We start from the raw sequence: 22,352 nt of genomic DNA on the forward strand, positions 1-22,352 counted from the left end.
TTAATTCTTAACTGATGATAGCCTGATCGTAGATCGATTTTTGAAAAAACAACAATTCCTTTCATTTGGTCGAAGAGGTCATCAATTCGAGGCATTGGATACCGATTTTTTATTGTAGCTCGATTTAAGTCTCAGTAGTCTATGCATAACCGCAAGGAACCATCTTTCTTCTTGACGAAAATTACAGGAGCACCCCAAGGTGAAATACTGGGTCGAATGTGTCCTATATCCAATAGTTCCTTCAACTGAATTTGTAATTCTTGAAGTTCTGGAGTTGTCATTCTATAAGGTGTTTTAGAGATTGGTTTTGTACCAAGTTTCAATTCTATTGTGAGATCCAACTCTCTTTCAAGAGGTAATCCTGGTAGTTCCTTTGGAAAAACATCCAGAAATTCGGATAACACTGGATATTGTTCTAAGGATGGTCCTTTCTCTTTGCTTACTTCTTGAACTACATATACCTGACAACCTTTTCTTAAACAACGCTTCATTTGCATTGTTGAGATGAAGCGTAAAGATACTTTCCTCTTAATACCTTGGATTTGGATCGTCTCTCCTTCATCATTTATACAAAGAATTGTTTTCCCATAACATTCTACCCATGCTTGATGAGCTTCTAACTAGTCCATCCCTATGACGAGGTCATAAGTTCCTAGGGCTGTGACATAAACTTTTAACTTAGTCGAATAGATCCCTAAATCAACTTTGCATTCCTCAACACTTAAATCTACGGATTGGAGTTCTCCTAGAGCCATTTCCACCTGTCTGAAATCATTTTGCTTGCAATCTGCCAACCCACATTTATTTAATGCATATGGCGAAATGAAATTATCAGTGGCACTAGTATAAAATAATATTTTGAATTTTATGCCATTAATAATACCTAAGGATTCCACTATAGTGGACTGATGTGCTACCTAGTTGTTGTTGACTACTACATGGATTCTATGATTGCCTTGGGTATTTGATGATGGCTTTTTTCCTGTTCTATGCATTATACTTGACAAAGCTTCTGGACAATCACATTGAAAATGTGGTCCTCTACATCTCCAACAATTAGCCTGGGGTGATCCCCTTGAGTCAAATTGTGAGTTTCTAGACAAGGGGCTTTGTCCTCTTGTGCCACTTCCTCTCATGTTTCTTCTTCTATTACTAGTTCCTCGAGATTTCCATGGACTTTTGTTTGATGATTTAGTAGCTATAGCATTAACTGCCATGGGAGCTCTTGCTCCTACTCCTCTTGGGGTAAATCTATTACCATAAGGAGGTGGTCTCAAGCTACTTCCCCTGAAGAAGTTTTGGGGAGTCTTTCCTAGAAATTCTGGCTGTTGGGGTTTTGTTGGCCTAACATCCCTTTTTATCCCCAAATGCTCCTTTGCATAACGGCCACATTCAACTGCCTCGGCTACTGATGATGGCTTCCACATCCTAACCATGGCCCTAATTCGAGGATTTAATCCATATACGAAGCGCTCAGCTTGACGTTCGTCAGTATCTAGATAATGAATATATTTCACAAGCTCCATAAACCTTATCTCATATTCCTCCATTGTTTTGTTACCTTGGACTAGCATATGAAAGGCCTCAGCTTGCTGCTCTTAAAAATAAGGTGGCAAGTATTTGGCATGGAATCTTTCCTTGAACAACTCCCAAGGAACATTATCCGTTGTGAGGTGTAATTGCTTTTCCAAATTTCCCCACCAAATCAAGGAACTTTCCTTTAACTGAAATACGACAATTTTCGTCTTGGAAGTAGAAGAGTACTCTCTTAGCACAAAACATTTGTTCATTCCTTCTAGCCATGCTTCAACACATTCTCCAACTCGTCCTCCTGAAAATTCTGGGAGTTTAATCTTCTGTAGCTCCCTAGAAATATCTTCCTTTGATTGTCTATAATCAGAACCTTTAGGCTCCATTGGATTTCTTTCTTCAAGTTGAGGTTGTTCCTCTTTGGTATTAGTTATTGGCAGTCCTTTTAATGTTTCTAAGATGGCTTCCAATGAGCGCATTATAACGGTTAACTCAGGTGCTGAAACGATTGTCATTGATGATGGTCTTGGTGGTGGTGATGGCGATGGCGATGGCGATGGCAGTGACGACGGTGGTGGTGTTAGCGATGGCGATGCTACCTGATCACGTCGCCGTCGTTGATATGTCTTTACCATCGCAGATTTTCTTGGATACATAATAAGATTTATGAAAATCTAAAGTACGATTTAGATTTAATAAATATAATTTTTGTAAATTCAAGCTCTTATACAGGTATAGTTTTTTTTTTCTATTTTTCCCTGCATGCAGGGCTTACTAGTACTGAGGTCAAGGAGGGTGGTATCGTTACCTCCTTGTCCTAAATATTTACTTTAAAACAATCAAAAGCATTATGAACCAAAGTTTGTCGACAAGGTAAGACATCTTGAGACCAAATTCAATGTGCTTTGTAGTATTGCTTTTAGGCTCAGCGTCAAAGTACATGGAGAAGAATAAAGCAAAGAGGAGGAAGTAATGAACCTAGTGAGCAACTTAGATCCATAAAGCACTAGTTCCAACCTCAATAATCATTGCAAATAAAATAGGAACCTACCTCATCACAACACTGGTATCGTTATTATAGGATATACTTTTAGGTGTTTTCTACTTAATACTTCTATTTCAATCCTATGCTCCTTCAAACTCTATTATTATGATGTTCGAAAACTCTATAAGAATGTATAGAATAATCCGATAAAAAATTTGAATTACTATTTCCTTTTATAAGGAACCATAAATAACAAAATCTAATTAATTAAAAGAAAAAAACCTTCTTGAAAAATTTGATTTAAAAAATATGAAACAACCCTTTAAGAATTAAATAACCTTACAATGAAAAGTGCAGTCTAACAATGTTCTTTATAAAGAGTTGAATGTCTCAAAGTATGATGTCGAATATGTCATATAGGAAATAATACGTAATAAATTTGATTCGATGTTTCCTGGAAAAAAGCACACTATATAATGTGTAGTTTAATTAAAATTAACTTGAAGAGATTAAAGACTAGGCAGTGTATAAATGTCATTTAGTTTTTTATTATATTTTAATTAAGATAACAAAATTAAACTACCTTACTATATATATATATATATATGGAAATCGGTTAAGCATTTATACGTTAAACTCATAGCTACTTGAGAGGAATCCTAAATCTTACTGTTTTGAGTTACCTATAATCTTAAAATGAGATGATTATTTTATTAATAAAGTGATATATTTACATTATAATTAATAATAAATTTATTTATAATAGCTATAAGATTTATATAATAATAAATAATCGTATAAAAAAAAATAACGTAAACCTATGGATTTTTTTGTGCAATGATATTTTCTAATGAACATAGATTTTTCTGGCAATTAATTGCTAGATTTAATATGACAATTAATGTTAATTTAGTAAAGATCTTGGAAATTTTGTGGAGATTTTCCCGTCTTTTATTGCAAAATTTAGAAATGGTAAATTTTCGTCAATCGTTTATCTTCTTTGCCCCGCAAAGATATTTCACATATTTAATGCAAGCCACCACTGCCTCTAATATCTCTTTTTTTTTTTTTTTGCTACGGAAGAAGAAAGACGGTTGTGTCATAAAACAGAAAGTCGGTAAATAGTCGCTCCATCTACCTTAAGCCAAAATCCCTGAGCCCAAAGTACTGTAGACTCAATTAGAACTTTGTTTTAATAAAGTATATTATTCTCAAATTTCAAGAATACCTTTTACTCACGTATGGTCAAGTGGAACTTGCGCCTAAATTAAATTTGTTTGTAATGTGATGTTAATACTCACTTCAAGCATTATTCGATTTCACTACTCATATTATATATACAGGTTAATATGTAGTTGAATAGTTTAATTAAGAGCGGTCTTAAGGCGTTAGACTCTAGTTCTGGTCTTTGATTGAGGATGTGGGTTCGAATCCACTTCTGACATTATTAAGGGCGATGGCCGAGTTGGTCTAAAGCGGTAGATTAAGGGCATGGGTTCCAATCCCACGTAGCAATAAAAATGAAACGAATAGGTCACGGATCAAACCTTCATAGAAAGAAAGCATTGGTTCAAAACCCACTTAGATTTGAAACCTACACATAAAATCAAAACTCACTTTTGACACTATTAATTAACCTGTGTTATTACCCATGGCTTTAATTCGACTTAGGCATCCAAAATATTTATTTATTTAAGTCACCCTCCAAGAGACACCAACATTAATTGTCAATGCCTACGGCTACCTGTGCATTTCTGAGCTTAAGAATAACCAGACAAAGAGCACATCAAATACCTTCCATCACACACTTTGTTTTTGAATGCTACCCTAAATTAGACTGGTAAACATCACCTATTAAAAGAGTTGTCGATCATACAATATGAAATTTTAACCTTAACAGTGGTCCGTAACATTCTAGAATATACTTCAAATAATATCATATACCGGGATAAATATTACTTCGTACAATAATTGAATAGGATTTTACTAAGACAGAGAGAGTTTTATAAAAAAAAATTAACAATCATCAACAGGAATCACGCAAATTTAATAATTTGAGGCAGGAGGGTTTAACTTGCTATGATACCAGAATGTAGCGTCCTCACTACAACTTAAATATGACAACTGTAAATTTTTTTAAACAAGAACTCATCAATTTGATACGCAGAGACATACATGGCTTCCAAGTTTGAAGTCAATCTTGCGCTGTTGAAGCTCCAATTTACGCCGGTTACCAAATGACCAATACCTCCCTGCCAAACTGGACAATCTATGTAGCCAACTCCAAAATACTTCCAATTCGAAGTAGTTTGGCCCCTGTGCCCAAAAGCTTCAAGAATATTTGCTCAGATCTCTAGTTCGGAATTCCAATCCTTCAACTTTGAAGTCCAATCTTCACTTCAGAATTTCAATCTTTCGTTCCCCTTCCTCTCTCCTCCAATTCTCCACATATTGTTGATTTGAGGTAGCATCGGATGAACTCTAAGCCTCAAATTTTGCAGGGAGGCTTGGGCACATGTATTCCAAAGAACCCAGAAAGCGTTTTGGGAAATTCCACCCAGAAGTGATTTTATTAAAATAATTAATATTTTTAAAGGGATTACTAAGTCTAAACTTAGGAAAATTAAAATATTAATGGGTATTAATCTAATCAGGGGTGGAACTTCTAGAAAAGGACACGGATCAAGCCAAAACAATTTGAGCCTTTGATTATGATTTAATCTAGGCTGTTGGTTTCCCAACAGGAAGATATAAGGGGCTTGAGGGTCATTTGAAAGACACACTAAGAGGTTAAGAAAATTGATTTTCTGAAGTGAGAAGTTCTCGGAAGGAAAATTGATAGAGGAAATTTCTTGCAACAGAGGGGCAATGAGAATCCGGAAGAAGGAATTTTCATAGAGTACAAGGCAGAGGGAGAACAGAAAGATGTCCAGAGGAAGGTTGACGTTGGTCCATGCAGTGCTGACGTAGAGGCAGTGTAGTCCTTGAGGGGATGTCGAGTTTCAGTTGCCGGAAGCCGGGTTGTGATTCCGGGAGGCAGAAGGTCAATTTCTCAGCCAGCAGAGGATCCAAAGGAGAGGCAGTGTGATACCCAGAAGGGGTGACACAGAAACTGCCTAGAGTGACGCAATTCTGCGCAGACGCCACGCAGAGGGTGACACAGAGCCTCCAGAGCAACGGAATCAGTACTGATTCTCCAGTGACAAGGTGAGATCATTTCACCAGCCTTTTGTTCAGTATTCTCTCTGTATCGGATTGTTAATTGAGCATCCTAGAATTGTTACCAGAATTTCTCCTCCATAATAATAAAACCCTCATAGCTACTGCACCGATTTTCTCGCATTGAGTTTTTCCGGGGACATTTGTCCAAAAGTAACAGTATCCTATGTGTTTCTATTTTCCTTGCTCAGTTTCTATGTTTCAAAATCATATTTAAATTCGTGTAGGCTACTTCAATAATTTACCTCAATGTTTCAAGAAGAAATCTGAAATAAGCTTGTAATGTAATTTGCGATCTAGGTGAAGTAGATTCAGTTGGTTGCAGTAGGATTCCTGAGATTGTTAGATCTAGGAATTTTCACATGATATCAGAGCTATTGATGCGAAACAGGGAAGAGCAGATCGAGCACTGAAGCAAGGGCCAACTTGCTGCAGCAAGCAGCAATTCGAATCCCCTGAGGGATTGCGCAGTTCTAGCCAGGAGGGCTATATTTTCGTGGGTGTCTCTCTCTAAGTGAGCCGATAAGATTGCCAGATCGAAAACTTGCCTAGGCAGAGGGAGCTACGTAGAGCCACGCAGAGCTAGAGGGACGCAGTTTTCTGCAAACTGAATGCTGGGCAGAAAGGTCATCAGAAGGAAGAAGCAGATCGCAGAGTGAGGGATTACTTCCTCAGTGATTTATTGCCAAGGAAATCAGTATTTTTCATTTACTGAGCAGCAGAGGAGCAACAACTTACCAGCTCCATCAAGGAGTGTGTAAGGAAGCCTAGGAGCTACGAAGTAGGGAGAAAGAGGGAGTTGTTCGACATTTTTTTGGGAGGATATGGCAATCAGTGGCTTGAGGGATTAAGACAGGTTGGATGGGGCTTCCAACTATGCCATCTGCAAGGCTAGAATGTCTTTCCTTCTAGATGAGCATGCCCTCAAGATGTATGTTGATAATGTGGTAGCTAAACCTGCGGATGTAGATCTGCTAAAGAAGTACAAGGCTTAGATGTCAAAGGCCAAGAGGATGATCCTGGATAGAGTCAAGGATCACGTGGTGTACCACGTTGCTAGCAAAGGAACTACTAAGGAGATGTTCGATGCCTTGGCCACATTGTATCAGGGATCTTCTGAGCAACGGAAGATGTACTTAGAATAGAAGTTGAGGTCTGTGCAGATGCTGAAGGGAGAACGTGTGGATCCATTCCTCACTAAATTGAAGGAGACCTGTGATGAGTTGTCAGTTGTGGAGCACACAACTCACGATTTGGAGTTAGTGAGACTGGCTCTAAATTCTGTCTCGGATGAATGGCAAGTCTTTGTCCAGAGTATCCTGGGCAGAGCATGTTAATTTTAGGTATGTTCCATGCAAGAGCAATTTATTTCAATTTTCACAGTTAGCTCAATATCTTTTCCAGATTAGCAATCACATCAGCATTAAAGTAAACTGCAGATAGAACATAAATATAAATTGCAGAAGACAAGCCAAGACAAGAGGACACAAGATGTGGCGCTAGCCAGGGACAAACCCCAATGTGGGGGTACCCTTGCTCAATTCTTTTTATATGTTCTTCAATAGTTTAGCAGAGAGAGAGAGATAGTACGTTTACAACAAAAGTGACTTATCTAGATAAGAGCATAGATCATCTCTAAAAAGATGATACATGAGATCAGTTGAAGACATGCTGCTTCAACTGATTCTCCAAGGTGAGTCCTTCAACTATCATTGTGCTGCATTTCGTCATCATGTTGCACCTCACCGCGCTACACCATGCTGCACCCATCATCACTATGTTGCATCTCATCACGCTTCATTAATCATGATTGTACCCATCACTGTACTGCATTATGTGCCATTGCTGCACCATGTTGCCATCCTGACCTATGTGTTGGCTGCACCTTGCTTGCTTGTTGTCCCTAGCATGCTTGTTTTCCTTAGCATGCTTGTTGTTTCATGCTAGTTGTCCCTTGCATGCTAGCTGTAACATTGCATGCTTGGTGTATTTGCTGCTAAGTACCATACAACTGTCCCAATGTTAGTTAGCTGTCCCTTGCATGCTGCTTTCCTTCGGAGACAGATACTCCGGCTGTTCTGGCAATTCCCGACAGTTCTGGCAGTTCCGGCAGTTCCGGCTTTTCCGGCAGTTCCGGCTTTTCCGACTTTTCAGGAAGTTCCGGCTTTTTCGGCAATTCCGGCTTTTCCGACTTTTCCGGCAGTTCCAGCTTTTCCGGCAGATCGGGTTTTTCTGACAGTTCCGACTTCCGGCAGTTCTGGCTTTTCCGGCAGTTCCGACTTTTCCGACAGTTCCGGCTTTCCAGCAGTTCCGGCAGTTTCCGGCTTTCCGGCAGTTTCGGCTTTTCCGACTTTTTCGACAGTTCTGGCTTTTCCAGCAATTCCGCCTTTTCTGAGTTTTCTAGCTTTTTCGGCAGTTCCGGCTTTTCCGGCAGTTCTCATAGTTCCAACAATTCCAGCTTTTCCAGCAGTTCTGGCAGTTTCGGCTTTTCCGGTAATTCCAGCTTTTCCGGCTTTTCCGGCGGTTCCGGCTTTTCCGGCGGTTCCGGCTTTTCCGGCTTTTTGAGCAACATAGAGCTTATTCTCCCATGACTGCATTTAGATCTAAAGCATGTTATATAGGGCAGTGTATACCCTAGGGCACTCCCTCTAGCTCTCATCTTCATCAAACCCAAAACAGGATGAAGTGAGATCACAAGAGTGAATTTGTGTGTGACAAATGACTTCAAGTCCTCTTCTATTTATACTAAAGGGGGTTATTTGGTTGCTGGCTGACCTTGACGAATTGTCCCATAACACAAATAAATTCATAGCTCCATGAATACTTATCGGAATCGGATGATCTTTAGATCAATCCTACACCTCTCGATGAGAGGGATCCAAGAAAAATATCAATTGCCATAAATAACATGACCCACATGGATTTTGGCCATAGTTTCCAATTTTAACACAGTGTTGTTAAAATCGCGATTTTTTCGCAAATCCGATTTTATCGCGATTTTTATCGATAAAAATCGGCACTTTTTTTTATAGGCGATTTTTTCGAAAAAATCGCGAGTTTTTCGAAAAAATCGCGATTTTTTCGGTTAAAATCGCCAGAGGCGCGGGCAGCGTGCGTTTTATATAGAAAATCGATTTTTATTTTATTTCATTCAGCAGTCCGCGCGGAGGAGGAGGAGAAGAAGTGAGGGAGAGGGTTGCCGTCGGATTTGGGAACGAATCCAAGCGATTTTAGGAGGAATCCAAGCCAAGATCACCAATTTGTCCATAAACCAGGTATGTAGATTAATTTTTTTTTGTTTTGCTTCTATAAAAACTTTGTTTTTCATTGTTTTTAAAGAATTTTTGGAAATTTTTCATTGATTTGGGATGGGTTATTTGTTATGACTATGAGAACCAATTTTTTATTTTTATTTTCTCATTTTCTTTAAACATTGTTTATTTTTTTTTATTTTTCATTGTTTTTTTGCATTTGCCATTGGCATTTGGTTGGGTAACTTGGGTTTAGAAATTGGGATTTTGGAAATAATTAACTTGTAATTTTGCAAATGCTAAATTGTAATTTGTATTATGTAATCCTAAATTCCTATTTCCTAATCCTTATTTTTAATTTTTTCCATAGGTTTGCAAATTCAAAATTCAAAAACAAACATGCCAAGGAAATTGGATCCTTTCTGGGAATATGGTGACCCTAAAACTCCGAATGATAGACAAAACTTGTATTGCAAGTTGTGTGGAAAGGAGATATTCGGGGGGGTGTACAGGTTGAAGTTCCACCTTGCAAAAATCCCTGGACGTGATGTGGTGCCCTGTCCTAATACAAATGTTGAAATTATCCGAAAAGCCATGAGAGCATTGGGAGAATTAGAGCACTCTAAAGAGGCCAAAGAAGAACTCAAAAGGCAACTAAAAAGGTCAGCTGAAGGAAGTGGGCCAAGTGGCACTGGTTCTACTGCAGCGTCAGTCAATCCGGTAGCTGCATCATCATTTTTTGTTCCTCGAACCACACCTGGTGCACAACCAACTATCGGTTCAATGATGAAAAGAACTGAAAAAGAACAAGCTGACAAGTTGATGACAAAATTTCTCCTCTGGAGTGATATTCCTTTCAGCATTGTAAGGAATAATCCATTTTTCCAACCTACTGTTGATGCTATTGCCAGTGTTGGCTCGGGGTACAAAATCCCTTCTCTTCATGATTTCAGAGGCCGGCTTCTTCAAGATGAAAAGCGTGACTGCACCCAAAGATTGGAGGATTTTAGGGAATCCTGGGCACAAACAGGATGCACTGTTATGTCAGATGGTTGGACTGACCAAAAGGGCAGAACCCTTATAAACTTCTTGGTTAGTTGTCGCAGGGGGACTATGTTTATCAAATCTATTGATGCAACTCATCAAATCAAAGATGCAAAAAATTTATGTGATTTGCTGGATGTGTTTATTTTGGAGGTGGGTGCAGAAAATGTTGTCCAAGTCATAACGGACAACGCTGCAAATTATGTTGCTGCTGGTAGAATGCTTATGGACAGGCATCCTACTTTATTTTGGACACCTTGTGCTGCCCATTGTATTGATTTGATGTTAGAGGACATAGGGAAAATTCCCTTTGTCAAAGAGGCTGTTGACTCATCAAAAACCATCACAAAATTTATTTACAATCACACATCTGTGCTTAGCTTGATGAGAAAATGCACCAACAACAAAGAGTTGGTGCGCCCCGCCATTACACGGTTTGCGACGAGTTTCATATCTCTTCAATCCCTCTTGAAATCTATGTGGGATTTGAAGAGAATGTTTGTTTCAGAGGAGTGGCGTTCTTCGCCAATGAGCCGCAAACCAGAAGGAGAGGCCGTCTGCAGACTTGTTTCATACCAAGAAGACTTCTGGGCGGGAGTGCAGGAGGTGTGCGCTGTCACTGAACCTTTGGTAAAGGTTCTTCGGTTGGTAGATGGTGAGAAGCCCGCAATGGGCTATTTGTATGAAGCCATGGACAGGGCCAAAGAAGCCATTCGGTCCTACTATGATGACAAGGGAGATGATGGGTTCCAGAGACAACTCCTTCTATGGAACGTCATTGATGAGCGATGGAACAACACACTCCATCGTCCCATTCATGCTGCTGGGCTTTTCCTGAACCCTGCATTTTCTTATGCATGTGGGTTTGATTTTGATGCTGAAATCATGGATGGATTATTAACCTGTGTCCAGAAGATGGTGAAAACTCCAGAACAACGTATGGAGATCTCTAAACAAATTGAGACGTATAAGATGTCAGGTGGCACATTTGGCTTTGATATGGCTATCTTTGATAGGACGGTCAAAATGCCAGGTATTTTTTAGTTTGTAACTTTGTACTTTGTAACTTTGTTTCAAATTTCATTGTCTCTTCAAATTCCATTTTTTTCTTATGTTTATTTGTAATTTTGTTGTAGCCGCATGGTGGAAGATGTATGGTGGCAGAGTACCCCTTTTGCAAAAGCTTGCCATACGTATCCTCAGCCAAACATGCAGCTCCTCGGGATGTGAGCGCAATTGGAGTGTATTTGAAAAAATACACAACAAGAAGCGCAATAGGTTAACAACTTAACACTTAAACATTTAAAATATTGCAAATTTCCAAATAAATTTTTGAATTCATTAAACAATATTTTTTTTTATAATATTAATTATTAATTATTATTTCATGAACTTTGTACAGGTTGGAGTCCCGTAGACTTAATGACATGGTCTATGTCTACTACAATCTTCGATTGTGGGTGAGGCAACTAGACAAGACACCTGATATGGATGCCATCTCATTGGATGAGATTGACACCACTGCTGAATGGAGGGTTGAGACCGAGAGGCCTCTCATGGATCCCACTGAGGATTGGTTAGTGCAGGATGAGGGGGAGGAGGAGCAGGAGCAGGAGGAGGAGGAGTTGGAGGAGCAGGAGGAGGAGGTGACACCGCTTACCCGGGCTACCACTAGAGGACGTGGTCTCTGTCTACCTACAGTAGCTGCTACTTCTACAGCTACTTCTTCAGCTTCTAGAGCACGTCAGACTCCACTGCCATTTCCACCACCACAGGCACCAGCATCTTCATCTAGGGGGAAAGGGAAAGCAGTGACATTTTCTCGCAAGAGGGGCAGAGGAAATCAATAGGATTAGAGTCTTAGACTTTCATTTTATTGTATATGACATTATGACATGATGAGATACATTATCATATTTTTTGTTGATATTTTGAGGCTGAGTTGGGACTCAGGACTTACTATTCAGGACATGATTCAATGTTATGTGTGATTTTAGCGCTAGAAATGATATTAAACATCTTATATATTAGTTTTTTTATCATATTTATGTGTCAATGTATTTATTTTATGTTGTAGATGGTTTAGATATTAAAAAAATTGAAAAAAAATGAATATTTTTGTGCCAAACGATTTTTTCCCGATTTTTCCGATTTTTTCCCGATTTTAACGATTTTTTCCGCTTTTTTCCCGGCGCCGATTAAATCCCGATCGCGCTTTTAACAACATTGTTTTAACACTCCCTCTCAACTAGGGAGAACTCCATCCGTTGATCCATATGTCCGACTGTACTATCTCTACCATCAGTGCCCTGCACTGCTCTGCTCTGCTCTGATCTGCTGAGCTCTGCTCTGTTCTACTTTGCTGAACCATGAAGAAGAAGAATTGATCGAGAATGTCTCATACCATTCTCTACTGACCCGAAGTCAGTTTCATCTAAAGAGAGTGTGTCACATCACTCTTACTGACCCGAAGTTAGTTTTATTGATCCCAGATCAATATCACAAGAGAGTGTCTCAAACCACTCATATTGATCCCAGATCAATGGAGGTCATCCTAGCATAGGGAGTACGGTAGATACAACGATGCGTCCATCGATAGAACTACTATGGTCCCTATCCTCATTTCCTTGCTCATTGATCAGATGAGAGGTACTTCCCATGAGTCCCAGATTGCATGGGTAGGATGCCTTGACAGGAGAACGAATCATCCTGTCCACAAGAGAACGAATCATCCTATCAGTGGATGCCACGGAGAACGAATCATCCTGGCCCACAGGAGAATGAATCATCCTATTCCACAGTCGCCACGGAGAACGAATCATCCTGTTCCATAGTCGCCACGGAGAACGAATCATCCTGGCCCATAGGAGAACGAATCATCCTGTTCCACAGTCGCCACGGAGAACGAATCATCCTGGCCCACAGGAGAATGAATCATCCTGTTCCACAGTCGCCACGGAGAACAAATCATCCTGTTCATAGCGCACCACTAGGGGAGGGTGAGTCACCCTGTGGTCGTATGTTGCTCCAGTAAGTACCCCAAGCCCCCCAGAGCTCCTAGAGCTCAATGCATGCAACATGTAGGACCCTTATAAGAAGGTCTCTCAACAACTCCAAGTTGTTCGAGAAAGTCACAGATTTGACCTTTCCCCGGGGCTTTTACAAAATCTCTGCAACCTGTACATCAGTCTCAATGCGATGGAGCCTCCTCGCTCATCGACTTACCATATATCAGATAAGGCAGTATCTGATGTCTATCTGCTGGAGCAAACATCAAATACAAGATTCCTCAATAATCGAATCCCACCTCTGGTTGTCGCAGGGAATCACAGTGGTATTCATCATGTGTACAAATAGCTCACTTAAGAGCTTCTGCAACCATGCAGCTTCACACGAAATCATACTCGTAGCTGTGTATTCGGTCTCGGCGATGCTTATAGCAATCGATTTCTGCTTCCTGCTCATCCATGATATCAAAGCAGAATCCAAAGAGAACCAACACTGAGAAGTGCTCTAGTGATCCTCCACACTGCCTGCCCACTCAGCATTCGAATAATCATGCAGTTTCATATTTCCGGCAGTGTATCTCAATCCATGAGAGATTGTGCCCCGAAGATATCTTAGAAGATTATTGGCACCAATCCAGTGAGGCTCAACCAAATATGAACTCACCATGCTAACTGCAAAACATATGTCTAGACGAAAGTTCACCAAGAACATCAACGCGAATGAGTTTATGAAACTCAGAGGCATTTCCCAAATCTGGTCCGACATCACTACCATATAACTTCTGAAAGTTAAGATCCTCAAGGTAGTCACAGGCTTGCAATTTATCATTCCCCATTCGGAATCCAACTCCCTCTTACTTCTGCAAATGAGAGGGTCTGCACCTATCAAAAATAGGTCGTCCTCATAAGGTGCCGGTATGAGAGGTCTATCATCCACAACCTTCGGGTAATGGTTTGGATCGGTTTCGCTCCTAGTGAATCTCAACTTCATCAGACAGCTATCAATCCTCTCATATTACGCCTGGGGTGTTTTGCTTCAAGCCATAGAGGTCTTTCTTCCACCTGTATACATGAGATTCTCGATCATGAATCTCAAACTCCTCGGGTTGTTCCAAACCTGTGGAACTGCTACATGAGGGGAATGGTCCCCTTGTAAGATTTCCTTCGGTACATCTCAGACATGTACTTTCGTGCTCTTTTTGAATTCAGGCATCCCTGTCACCATCTGAGTCATAGACCTTCGGTGCTATGTGTCAATGGACATGGTCCCTAGTGGACTTCCTGTAACTTGATACAACCCTGAACTCAAAAACATCTTTGAAAATTCTATTTTCAAACATGTACCTTTCCATCAATGAATGCCACCCTGAAACCTTTGACTTCCATTGCTGAAATGGACACCAGGTTCTTCTTGCAATCAGGTACATAAAAGAGATTCTGTAAATGAATTGAGTTACCCTCATTCAATTGAGGGATAACATTCCCTACACCCTTTCCGAGATAGGTGGCATCAACTCCAAGTATAATCCCACGATTGTTTCCATCTCTACCAAATTAGAGAGTGCACCCATCTATCCGATGAAGTGCCTTGAAGCACTACAATCAATAAGCCAAATTCCCAAAGAATCTGAAGGAGAGGGCCAATACAAGATAACGCTTCTTTATCTTATCAGAAACAACATTTGATTCTTCATACCTGGGGTTCCTTGCTTTCTTTGAAGAGTCGACCATTTCCTTGATGACCTGCATTACCTATCATTCCTTTGATCATTGAAGATGTCCTTGGAATGATTGTTATCTTCATCAAGAGATGTGTCTCTACCATTCGGACACTCCTTCGCATAATGGCCGAACTTATTGCAACCAAGGCATCCACCTTTCCTTCCACCCTTAGATCCAAACTTCCCAATGAAGTGATCTTTAGGTAGGCCATCAGAAACTTCTGCTGCGCCATTTTGATAATATTCTCTGCTTCAACTTCACCCTCGGTGAATTTGAAGAGGGATGAGGAATCCACTGATCCTTTTGTCCTTTCCCAACTGTCTTCGATGATTGGTCTTTCACTCTTTCTTGGGCATTGTCTTCACCTCAGCTCTGATACCATGTTAATTTTAGGTATGTTCTATGCAAGAGCAATTTATTTCAATTTTCACAGTTAGCTCAATATCTTTTCCAGATTAGCAATCACATCAGCATTAAAGTAAAATGCAGATAGAACATAAATATAAATCGCAGAAGACAAGCCAAGGCAAGAGGACACAAGATGTGGCACTAGCCAGGGACAAACCCCAATGTGGGGAAACCCTTGATCAATTCTTTTTATATGTTCTTCAATAGTTCAGCAGAGAGAGAGAGAGAGATAGTACGTTTACAACAAAAGTCAACACTTTGACTTATCTAGATAAGAGCACAGATCATCTCTAAGAAGATGATACATTAAATCAGTTGAAGACATGCTGCTTCAACTAATTCTCCAAGGTGACTCCTTCACCTATTGTTGTGTTGCATTTCGTCATCATGTTGCACCTCACCGCGCTGCACCATGCTGCACCTATCATCACTATGTTGCATCTCATCACGCTTCATTAATCATGACTATACCCATCACTATACTGCATTAGGTGCCATTACTGCACCATGTTGCCATCCTGACCTATGTGTTGGTTGCACCTTGCTTGCTTGTTGTCCCTTGCTTGCTTGTTGTCCCTAACATGCTTGTTGTCCTTAGCATGCTTGTTGTTGCATGCTAGTTGTCCCTTGCATGCTAGCTGTAACATTGCATGCTTGGTGTATTCGCTACTAAGTACCATACAACTGTCACAAATTACAATGTTAGTTAGTTGTCCCTTGCATGTTGCTCTCCTTCGGAGATAGATACTTCGGTTGTTCCGGCAGTTCCCGACAGTTCTGGCAGTTCTAGCTTTTCTAGCGTTTCCGACAGTTCCGGCAGTTCCGGCTTTTTAGGCAGTTCCAGCTTTTTCGGCAGTTCCAGCTTTTCCTGCAATTCCGACAGTTCCGGCTTTTCCGACAGTTCTGGCTTTCTGGCAGTTCCGACTTTTCCAACAGTTCCGGCTTTTTCGGCAATTCCAGCTTTTCCAGCAGTTCCGGCTTTTCCTGCAATTCCGACTTTTCCGGCAGTTCTGGCTTTTTCGACAGTTCCGGCTTCCGGTAGTTTCGGCAATTCCGACAGTTCCGGCTTTTCGACAGTTCCGGCTTTTTCCGCAGTTCTGGATTTTCCAGCAATTCCGGCTTTTCCGGCAGTTCTGGCCTTTCCGACAGTTCTGGCTTTTCCGGCAGTTTCGGCTTTTCCAGCAATTTCGGCTTTTCCGGCTTTTTGAGCAACGTAGAGCTTATTCTCCCATGACTGCATTTAGATCTAGGGCATGTTATCTAGGGCAGCGTATACCCTAGGGCACTCCCTCTAGCTCTCATCTTCATCAAACCCAAAACAGGATGAAGTGAGATCACAAGAGTGAGTGTGTGTGTGACAAATGACTTCAAGTCCTCTTCTATTTATACTAAAATGTACAGCACAAGAGGGGGTTATTTGGTTGCTGGCCGGCCTTGATGAATTTTCCCATAACACAAATGAATTCATATCTCCATGAATACTTATCGGAATCAGATGATCTTTAGATCAATCCTACACCTCTCGATGAGAGGGATCCTAGAAAAATATCCGCTGCCATAAATAAGATGACCCACATGGAGTTTTGCCTTAGTTGCCAATTTTAACAAAGCAGCATTGCCAAATTGGGACGAGATGTGGGTAGCTCTGAAACAAGAAGCGCTGAGGAGAGACCTGCTCAAGGTCAAGCTGGACGGGAGCAGCAACAACAGTGGATTGAAGCCTAAAGTAGAGGAGGAGGATACCGCAACCCTTGCATCAAAGGGGCAACAGGGGCAACAGAGACGAAAAAAGGATGTCTCCATGGTGAAGTGCTTCAGATGTGGCAAGATGGGCCACTATGCATCCCAGTGTCCTTTGAAGAGAAAGGACAAGGATGAGAAGCATGATCCTAGATTGCACCCGCAAAAATCGAACTAGAGGAGGAGTTCGCCATGATAGCCAAGATACCTCCAGGAGGGAGGTGGGCTGATATAGAACTATAATTCGATAGAGCTGCAGATGGGCAGTATCCTTGAGGAGCCCACCTCTTGGATCATCACCTTGCTATGGGAGCCCATGATTAGTAGTAGCGGGATGGAGCAGTTTTTAGTTTGTGCCATGGAGTGTTGATTCGACAGCTGCAATGGTTAGTAGCACCAGAATGTGAGCAGCGCAGAGCGGAGAGGCAGAACTGCGAGGAGGCACAGTGCAGAGCTTCAGCATCACAGTGGCTTCAAAAGAGTGTGGAACTAGCAGCAATCAGGATTTCAGCACCGAGGTGTATCCACTGGATACTTGTTCAGTTTTTGGTGTTTTCAGTTGCTTCTCTTAAGAACTGAGTTGCAGTACGGATGCAGTGTTAGTTGTGGCAGTGCTAGCGGCATAGCAGCTACTTCATTTGAGAGGGAGTTGTAGTACAGATGTAGCATTGGCAGTGGCAGTGTCAAAGGCAGTAGTACAGTAGCAGCAACAGCACAGTAGTTGGTGGACAGAATGTTAGACATCAGTAGCGCAAAGGACGATGCATCAGAGTCAGAGCAGTATGCAGTAGCAGTGTATTGCTAGAGCACATTCCTCACTAAGAGGGAGTGTTGATTTGGGGTAGCATCGGATGTGATTTAAGCCTCAAATTTTGCAAAGAAGCTTAGGCAAATGCATTCCAAAGAATCCAGAAAGCGTTTTGGGAAATTCCACCTAGAAGTGATTTTATTAAAATAATTAATATTTTTAAAGGGGCTCCTAAGTCTAAACTTAGGAAAATTAAAATATTAATGGGTATTAATCAGTGTTGCACACATCGCGATAAAATCGCGATAAAATCGTAAAATCGCGATTTTTTAATTTTGCCGATTCAAAGCGCGATTTTTATCGAAAAAATCGCCCCTTTTTTTATAGCGATTTTTATCGAAAAAATCGCGATTTTTTGAAAAAATCGGGAAAAAATCGGAAAAATCGGGAAAAATTCGGAAAAATCGGGAAAAAATCGGAAAAAAGCGGGAAAAAATCGTTTGGCACAAAAATATTCATTTTTTTTCAATTTTTTTCCAATTTGTGCCAAACGATTTTTTCCCGCTTTTTTCCGATTTTTTCCCGATTTTAACGATTTTTTCCGCTTTTTTCCCGGCGCCGATTAAATCCCGATCGCGATGTGTGCAACACTGGTATTAATCTAATCAGGGGTGAAACTTCTAGAAAAAGACATGGATCAAGCCAAAACGATCTGAGCCATTGATTATGATTTAATCTAGGCCGATGGTTGCCCAACAGGAAGATATAAGAAGAGGCTTGAGGGTCATTTGGAAGACACACTAAGAGATCAAGAAAATCGATTTTTTGAAGTGAGAAGTTCTCAGGAGGAAAATCGATTGAGGAGATTTCTTGCAGCATAGGGGCAATGAAAATCCAGAAGAAGGAATTTCCGGAGAATATGAGACAAAGGGAGAATAGAAAGACGTCCAAAGGAAGATTGATGTTGGCCCATGCAGTGCTGACGCAGAGGCAGCGCAGTCCTTGAGGGGAAGTCGAGTTTCCTGCTGAGGGAAGTCGAGTTTCAATTGCCGGAAGTCGAGGTGTGAGTTCAAGAGGCAGAAGGTCGATTTCTCAACCAACAGAGAATCCAAAGGAGAGGCAGCGTAATACCCAGGAGGGGTGATGCAAAAACTGCCCAGAGTGACGTAGTTTTGCGAGGCCACACAGAGGGTGACGCAGAGCCTCCAAAGCAGTAGGATCAGTCTCTAATTCTCCAATGACAGGGTGAGATCATTTCACTAGTCTTTTGTTCAGTATTCTCTCTGTATCGAATTGCTAGTTGAGCATCCTAGAATTGTACTCAGATTTTCCCCTGCATCAGCATAATAATAAAATCCTCAGAGCTGCTGCACTGGTTTTCCCGCATTGGGTTTTTTCGGGGACATTTATCCAAAAATAACAGTGTCCTATGTGTTTCTATTTTCCTTGCTTAATTTCTTTGTTTCAGAATCATATTTAAATTGGTGTACGTTGCTTTAGTAATTTACTTCAATGTTTCATGAAGAAATCTGAAATAAGCTTGTAATGTAATTTACAATCTAGGTGAAGTAGATTCAGTTGGTTGCAATAGGATTCCTAAGATTGTTAGATCTAGGAATTTTCACACGTACCTGTATAAGTAGCTTTCCCAGGCAGTCACCGCCTTCTTCTACCGCTCTCGACAGATTAGATTTAGGAAGTTATAATGTTATGTGTTGCTGGAAGGTGAGGTATGAATATTTAATAACCATAGCTATTAATATGTTTGTCTTTTACTTTTAAATTTTAATTATAGGTACATTTATTTTAATGTGTTTGTAATCTTTATTATCTAAATTAACTTTATAAACTTTAATTATAATATTTAAATAAAATAACATTTATATATATTTTATAATTATTAACTTATAACTTTAATATTATGGTGGAGAGTATTAATTTTATTCATTAATCTTATACTTGTGAAATATTTATTACGCATATTCTAAGTGTCAAATTTAAGATAATATATCATTTCTTAACTATTTTAGGTACTCAAACTTTTTATTATTTATTTAAACATTTTTCATAATTATTTAATAAGTATATTAATGCAAGGTATGCAATGTATGCATATGTAGCTACCATATGCATACATCGTATACATGCTAATACATTTTTGCCTATAAATAAAAAATAGGTCATTACAAAGAATGTGGCTCTGACGACTACAAAGTCATTGTGTTAACCACTAAGAAGGGTTGAATCCCTCAAGCTAAATGAGAGGGTTGTCCTAGGAGTCTATCAACCAAGCTTATGCTTGGAGGTAAGTTGTTAAATGCAACTACTCTTAGAATGAAATGCAAGATGGATGAGTGAAGTTCTTAGCTTAAGATTGTTTTAAATATTTAAGTACTTAAATTATGATTATTCCTTTTGAAAAGAGTACTCACCGATAACTGAAAAGGCAATCTTAACCGAATAAGAATGTTCCAAATATTTAAGTGTGAAAGAGATACCAAAGATAATCTCAAAGATCTAATGACTACAGGATGTACTCAAATCTCGTAATAACTTAATTCACACTTAGTCAAGATATTAATTGCAAGATTATTAAAGACAATGCCACAATTAAAACAATTAGAGATCTTAAAAGATATTTCAACAAAAACATGCCAATAATGAAAGATACTTAAGAGTAAAACTTAAGATGCCAAATGTAACTAGAACAAGATTTAGAAACTTAGAGTTTAGATGTGTGAGTATCTTAAGTGCAAACTTTGACAATTATTAGAGATTAAGACAACACAAGCGAATGTTAGATTTCCAATAATCAAAATCAGCAATAATGTTTCAGAAATATCAGCACTTATTATCCTTATGACAGCAGTAATAAAATCACTTTAGATTCGATACAACAAGCCTATGATAGCCATAGATGATCAATGAGATGCCCAACACTTTTCTAATGTAAATTATGAGTTTTATCCCACTTTAAGATGCAATATTCAGTGACATATCAGATCTGAAATAACTTATTACAACAGTAAGTAGATCAGAAAATCAGTGAACTATTGATGCTACACCAAGTGTCAAATGAAGCCCAAAACTTGGAAAATTTTGTCAAAACTAAAAAAGTTAATTTTTGAGCTCTTTTACATGTGTTATTCAGAAAAATTCAGATATGATCTAGCATTTATGCAGAAAAAATTCCAGCAAGCTAAAATTTAGATCTAGGCTAGATCTTTAATATCCAAGTGGCCAAAATTTTAGGAAAATTATATTTGTAATTTTAAATCGTTTTGACCAATTAGATGTATTTCTAGGGCAATTATATCACTGTTATGAATCAGAATTTACAGCTGAAATAAAACAGTGAGAAATTAGAGTTTAGAGAGCAAACCCTAGGGCAAAGGCCTTGAAGATCACTTTGTCCAAACTTGCCAAATTTTGTGATGAAGTTGCCACCTACAAATCAAACCTTTTGAGCCAAAAATTTTGCAAAACCCACCAAGTATACAGTCCCAAAATTCAGAAAATAGACATAGGTCAAAGAGAGGCAAACTAGGGCCAAAGAGGGTCAAAGCTAGGCCCAGTAGGGCTAGCGTTGAGGGAAAAAGGGGCTAGGAAACCAAAGAATGGGTAGAGGATGAAGGAAAATGCCAAGGGGAGCTAACATTGGAGTAAGGAGGCCGTTTTGGGGCTAACAGGTAGGATATGAGGGCTTAAAATCCCACGGCTAGCCCTAAGGGTAGCCATCTAGGGTTTTTGAGGGAGGCTAAGGCCTTCAACGCCACGACTAGGCCAGAAATTGCCTTAAACCCTCAACGCAGGGGCTAGGAGAGGAGGCTAAGAGATCTAGGTCCTATGGCCTGCCCTACAGGGCCTAGAAATGTTAACACAGGGAGAAAAAAATGATGTAGGGGCTAAGGAGGAGGACACTGGCCTTGGAGGGGCTAAATCCGGGCTCGGGAAGGCTTAAACTCGAAACCCCAGTCTTCAGCAAAATTTAATTCCGGCATTTTGGCTCAATTTCTTCAATGGCTAGCCCTGCAAAAAAATTTAAAGACTAGATCTTACCCTCTAGGGCCTAGATCTAGCTCTATTCCAACTTTCTCCACTTGATCTGACATGCACAAATAGATTTACAAATGCTCAAAACCTCAATATATACAAAAAATTTAAAATCCCAAAACCCCAATTGCAAAAAATAATATCCAAAATTATTTTACAGATTTACTTGCAAAATTTACAAATGTACAAGGGTTTTGAAATAAATTTTGAGAAATAATTTTTATGGAGTTTTTTCTTTGATAAATGGCTAAAAATACTCTAGAAAATTAATGCACACTATAGCCTTTGCAAAATTTAAATCAACCACATAAATATTTGGAATTCAAACAAAGTCGGTTCATGCCCACAGTGTATGAACTCGGAGACCAAGAACTAGGGAGTCTGCAAACACTATATATTTCTCAAGAAAATTTGTTAGACAATATGGCAAATCAAATCATCTAAGATAAACCCAAAATCCATCAATAGAATTACTTTATCCCCATCTAATGAAAAACAAATTTTAGCATTAATCAGCACAATATAGGAAAACCCGTACTCAGCACGTACCACAAATCAACGAACACTGAACACCTTGAAATGGACCCCAAAGTCTTTATTATGATTCAAATAAATGTTTCCAGCGGGACAAAAGTGTTACATCA

General features: G+C 39.7%; 1 protein-coding gene and 1 long non-coding RNA gene across 5 annotated transcripts in view; one reads left to right on the plus strand and one right to left on the minus strand.

Moving 5' to 3' along the window:
• LOC149141166 (putative inactive purple acid phosphatase 27) overlaps window positions 1-22,352 on the minus strand; it is a 421,526-nt gene that overhangs the window by 177,110 nt on the left and 222,064 nt on the right. The gene's annotated exons all lie outside the window — the stretch shown is intronic.
• LOC149141167 (uncharacterized) lies at window positions 10,999-11,617 on the plus strand. Its single transcript, XR_016263994.1, has 2 exons — window positions 10,999-11,307; window positions 11,432-11,617. It is a non-coding gene; the product is annotated as an uncharacterized LOC149141167 (long non-coding RNA).

Source organism: Pinus tabuliformis, chromosome X (assembly GCF_031772625.1).
Source record: "Pinus tabuliformis cultivar Carrire ecotype Pingquan chromosome X, CPIR1, whole genome shotgun sequence".
Taxonomy (NCBI): domain Eukaryota; kingdom Viridiplantae; phylum Streptophyta; class Pinopsida; order Pinales; family Pinaceae; genus Pinus; species Pinus tabuliformis.